We start from the raw sequence: 6,381 nt of genomic DNA, 5'->3' as shown, positions 1-6,381 counted from the left end.
AAAACTATAAACTGTAATCTCTAGCTTCCGCTAACTGTCGTATGCACATTCGCGAGAGTGGCGTTCCAGTGGATGACAAACATGAAAGTGCAGTTGGTAGAGCAAAACAAAACACCGGTCAAGTACAAATTGAGGATTTGTAAAGAAAAATCTTCAAGGATTTCATTATAAGCCAAGAGGAGACAGGTCTTCCTTTGCTGTAAACAAAAGTTGGGTCTCGCGAGACTAGCATATTCTCACCGGAGCTTACGCTATGTCTACGTCATCTGCTGAAAACCACTCTCTTTTGAATTTGTGTACAACAGTTAATGGAAGCTAGAAATTATGGTTTTAAAGTTTTAAATATAGATATTTTTACTTACACGCATCAATTTACTTCAGAAGGCCTTTATTTACCCCCAAGAGTCTTGTGGAGCCTTTTTTTTTTTTTTTATCATGGATGCACTCTTAAAAATAAAGGTGCTTCATGATGCCATACAAGAACTTCATGAGCCTTAAACATCTGAAGAACCTTTGTGTTTCACAAAAGTTTCTTTGTGGCGAAAGAAGGTTCTTCAGGTTATAAAAAGGTAAGACAGAGATGGTTCTTTAAAGAACCTTTGACTGAATGGTTCTTTGTGGAACCAAAAATAGTTCTTCTATGACATCACTTGAAGAGCCTTTTAAAGGACCTTTATTTTTAAGAGTGTGGATGCACTTTATTGGACTTCAAAATCTTAACAGCCATTCATTGACATTATACAGCTTGGAAGAGCCAGGACATTTTTTAATATAACTCGTATTGTACTTGTCCGAAAGAAGTAGTCATATACACCTAGCTAGGGGGTTAGTAAATTATGGGGTAATTTTCATGTTTGGGTGAACTATCCTTTTTAATGTATACTATTGACCAATACTGATTAAAGAAAAAAATCTTTTATATGATACGTACAACTGATCATGCTGTCCAAACCGTAAGTCATAGAAACTTGAAACTTGTAGGGATGGTAGTACTCACACTGGTGACAACGTCACCAAGGCTCACCCCAATTGGCTTGAGAGGGGGCGCTACAGTGTTCAAAGTAAAAATCGCTCACAATTCCTAAACCGTTAGTCGCAAGCTCACGTCGGACAAAACACGTGCCTCAGATTTGATCGTGAGCCCGGCGAAATTTTCAGGTATTTTTTGAAAAACCTACTTTTGCCACCCAGGATACAACGAAAAGAAATGATCAGTTGTCTGTGTGGTGCATAACAAAATAAACTATTCTAGCATTAAAAGGTAGAATAAATACAGGTAAAATCAAAATAAAAGACTGACTAGTAGTCAGTCCAGCCCATGGTATTTTCTTTTATAAAACGATCCGGCCCCCCATTAAAGAAAAGAAAATTATGTGGCCCTCTCAGAAAAAAGTTTGGGGACCCCTGTTCTGGAGTCTCTAGGTCAATAATTATCAAAAACATGTTGCAATTTACCCTTTGGGAAGCTATAACGGGGTTGTTTAGAAAAGGGGCCTGTCCAGATTTACGCAAAATCCTATAAAGCCTAAAGGAAAACTCAAAACTTTACGGAACCTAGTGAGCATATGCGACAGGTGATACTAAACAAGCATGCAACGTTTTAAGAGGATCAGACCACAGTTGGCGCTATATAAATGTTAAAAAAACATAAACATTTCTATGGTAAATTACCTGGGTTTGCCAAAATGCTTTTTTAAATCATTGATTTAGGTGGTTACAGCCTTGCTAAATAATGTCATTTTTCATACGTGCTTAAAAGGCTTAAAGTGCTTGAACCCTGGTAATCGCTGCTTGCAGCTATATTTTCTTCTTATTATTTGCCAATTCGCTGCAGAGTTTAGCTCCAACCCTGATCAAACTCACTGTAATTTTCTAATTTCTAATGCTTCTGAAGACATTAATTAGCATGCTCAGGTGTGTTTGATTAGGGTTAAAGCTAAACTCAGCAGGAAAGTGGATCTCGTGGGCCAGATTTGAGGATTCCCGCTGTAAAGCCTATACTGTATCACAGAGGAACCCTGTTCCTGGGGACCCACTATCCTGAAGAGTTTAGCTCCAACCCTATCAAGCTCACCTGAAGCGTCCAATCAAGCTCCTCAAGACTGGCAATACACTTTCCAGAAGAGTGGGTCCCCAGGAGCAGGGTTGAAGACCTCTGCTGTATCATATTTAATACACATATTTGTAAGGCCTCTAAATGATAAACATTATCAGAACTTTGCTGAAAATCTGTTGTACACAATATATTATATGCCTTCTCTTCGTGCAATACTTATGCAATGTACTTATTTCAGTGTTTTATTTTTAATCAATTTGTAAATTAGCAAATCTGGTTTTTGCTTTGTCATTATTATGGTGTTTGGAGTGTAACTTTTACAAATTTATTAAAAATAAAACTGAAAAAAGTACATTGCATAAGTATTCATACCCTTAACTCAGTACATAGTTGAAGCACCTTTACAGCCTCAAGTCTTTTTGGGTATGATGTGACAAGCTTTGCACATCTGCATTTGGCAATTATCTGCCATTCTTTGCCTCACCTTTTCACCTCTCAAGCTCTGTCAGCTTGGATGGGGGCTGGCAGACATTTTCTAGAGTCCTAGTTATTCCAATCGTCTTCCATTATGGATAATGCTTCTGTGAACCTTCAATGCAGCAGATTTTTTTCTGAACTCTTCCCTAGATCATTGCCTTAACGCCAGTCTGTCACTGAACTCTACAGGCAGTTATCTTGACCTCAGGACTTGGTTTTTGCTCTGATATGCATTTTCAGGTGTTAGACCTTTTCTGAGAGGTGTGTGCCTTTCTAAATCATACTCATTCAAATGAATGTGCCACAGTTTAACTCCACTCGAAGTGTAGTAACATCTAGAAGCAATATGAATGCTCCTTATATAACGGGATCTTTTCATTTTTTTTTTTTTTTTTTTAAATAAATTTGCACAAATGTTAAAAACCTATTTTTTGCTTTGCCATTATGGATTAGGGAGTGTAGATTGATGTGGGGAAAAAGTAATTTAAAGTAGTTTAACATAAGGCAGCAACATAACAAAATGTGAAAAAAATTAAGGGGTATGAATAATTTCGCAAAGGCACTGTGTATATATATATATAAATATATATAAATGTTAAAATGTGAGCATCAAATGTGGTCCATCAGGCCTTTGAGAAACATGTTTGTTTATCTCAAATCATCATTGCATTGCATTATATGTTTTGCCCCATGAAATCAAAACTACAGAGCTTTGGTCATAAAACTAAGCAATTAAATATAACTGATATTTATACACATTTTATGTAAGTAGTCTATAGGCTACACTGTTATAAAAATCTCATTGATTTACATTAGAGTTTCATCTTTCTTTTAGGCCATATAAATATCAGCTCATGCACCAAATTTCATATTTTTGCTCAGTGAATAAAACTGAAGTGTTTTTCCTCCTCGAGTATGAGCTCCATATTTTCACTATGAGCCATAAAAGCCTGATGTATTAAATATGATAATCAACAAAAAACATTAATGCAAACTTAATATTTTGTCTAAAGGTTCAATAAGCTGTTCCATTTGAAAACAGATTTTCCTGATTTCATATGTCAGGGTTATATTGCTATATTGATGCAAATTTCTTTTTTGAAGAGCAATATGTGGCAGGAATCTAAAATACAATAATCTCCACTGACATGCTAATAAATCAAGCATTTAAAACAGGCTTACATTTTTGAATTTCTTAAACTCAATATTTTAATCAGAAAACAGATCAAACAGTCATGATGAATCTCTTGACTTTAAGCTGTCGCCCATACTTTAATTCTATCTTTATGCCTCACAGGTCATCATCTTGAACTAGCAGATGGACGTGATCTCATTAACCTCATTAAATCAGATCTGCTCAGGTCCAGCATAGATGTGCAACCTATGACTTTTCTCTTTTTAGAAAATACTTCAACTGAGCTCATAACAAAACTTTCTGTCCAAATATCAGGCTGAAAGGAATGCTGAGTTAGGTCTGGCCTTAGATCCTGTGAACTCCTCATCAGCAGGGTCAGTCACAGTCCAGCGCAGTTTAATGTCCATCACTTGAAAGTAATGGGTAGAAGCAGTTCTTTTGCTGATCTGAGACCAGTTTTACAGTTCTGTCATGGGCATTTTTTTCCTGCAGCAGAATCAGAAGGAGGTTTTGACCGAGAGGTGGCTTGAAGACAGAAAGCATCATCCTTCAGCTGCGGCCATAATAGTCTCTCCTGCTTTATGTAGCCCATTAAATATGATTCTTAATAAAGCTGACTATATTAGCTAACTGACCAACCTACCATTAAAAATGAATGAATGGTGCCGCATGATGCAAGTAGAAAGCTAAGGGACTGTGCATTTGTAGGGGCAGAAAAGAGAGTATGGAGAAAGATATTTAAATGCCTCATTAAATTGGCTTTTTAATAGCCAGAGGCATTATTTGTCAGAGTCAGTGGGCAATATGACCATTTTATAAAAAATTTTTATATAAACATATTCTGAATTTGATTTGACATACCCAATGTGTTTAACAGGTTCATATTAATTGAAGTACTGGCAAATAATTACTTTCTACTTTCTTATAGTATTCTGTTCTTCCTGGCAGTTCTTTTTCTTAAGCTTTTTCTGAAAATACTGTATTTTTACAGGACTACTGTATCCTACTGTAATCAGCATTTAACATGGGAATACTGTATTACTGCATGCTTTTCTTACAGTATAGAATAAATTTGACATTAAATAATAAAAATAATACTTTTGTTATTCTTCATAACAGTAGGCTAGAGGCAAAAGAAAATGGAAGATACATTTTAAAACATTTATTTAAAGCAAAAAGCAGAGGCTTTTATAAGCATGTTAACTGAAATGTCAGCTTCATTTTAAACCATCAAATATGACATTTTTTATGTTACCAAGAAAAATGCAAACACTTAGTTTTTGGTATGTACCTCAAGCTGTCCACTTTGTTATTTTGACTTTTTTCACTCCAAATGAAAGCTGGCAGATAAAGTGAAATCACAAAGCTGACATCACTTCCTTCATGAATTATAACTTGATAATTTGATTGAGATATGTATATATAAATGTATTACTAGATAAGCTTTTAAATGGACAAAGGGATATGAGTATCCTAAGATAATGTACACAATGCTCATACATTAAATAAAAAAACATTTGATTATGAAAGAATGGGTTGCTATCAGTCAGGATTTGGCCCAGAAGTTGATTGAGAGCATGCCCAGTCGAATTGCAGAGGTCCTGAAAAAGAAGGGCCAACACTGCAAATACTGACTCTTTGCATAAATCTCATGTAATTGTCGATAAAAGCCTTTGAAACATATGAAGTGCTTGTAATTATAATTCAGTACATCACAGAAACACCTGAAACAAAGATCTAAAAGCAGTTTAGCAGCAAACTTTGTGAAAACTAATATTTGTGTCATTCTCAAAACTTTTGGCCACGACTGTACATTCAGCATCTGACTGATATTCGCGATCTCAACCATATTCTCAAAACTATCGTTTTCAATGACTTCAGTGTCAATATTTTGATCGCTGGCAGCTTCACCTCATACACCATCAAATAACAGTGACATTTATATTTTATTGCGTACAGTGATTGCTCTGCAGTAAAGCCATTCAAACCAGTTACATTTTTTCTAATGATATTCTTTTGTTTTATGCCTGCGATAGTTGTGAGTGAAACATCACATCATTACTGTCTATTAAACGGTGCCACCTTGAGGTATATGACTAAATATGTGTATTTCATAAAGGTGAAATACACATATTTAGTCAGATATTTACATAGTTTGCCCACGAAAAATATACTTACACTATTACACACCGACGGTCTCTAGCGACCCTATACACTTTTTACAAAAAAAAAGAAAACAATTTTTTTTTCTTTTATATAGTTTATAATGAACAGATTGAGTAATACTAAGAAAGTTGGTGTCAAACTTGAAAAAATGAAGGAGGGAGAGGGGTAGTGAATAACCATGCATTTAAGGGTTAAAAACACACGAGTTACTAAAACAGTTGGTTATGTCTGTGAAGGTGAACAGCTGAGAAAGAATTTGCATGTTTATATTAGATCTGTGAGACAGCAGCGTATTATACAGTAAATTAATCAATCAATCCACTGCTCTCTTGTCTCTGAGGTTGGGACTCTAAACTCAAACTTTTGTCATGCCATTAGAACTGGTACACCGTTGTCGCTTCCAAAAACAAAATGGTGGTGCCGTAGATAAGAACGTGGATTAAATCGTATTATATTATAATAAGATCCCCCTTTCTACATCACGGGAGGAGCAAAATCTGAGCGGCTCGATTTTACACATGCTTGGAGAACAACAGCTTACCAAAAC

Source organism: Garra rufa, chromosome 6, assembly GCF_049309525.1.
Source record: "Garra rufa chromosome 6, GarRuf1.0, whole genome shotgun sequence".
Taxonomy (NCBI): Eukaryota; Metazoa; Chordata; class Actinopteri; order Cypriniformes; family Cyprinidae; genus Garra; species Garra rufa.
The sequence above is the reverse complement of the archived record's forward strand: the minus strand, read 5'-3'. Positions refer to the sequence as shown.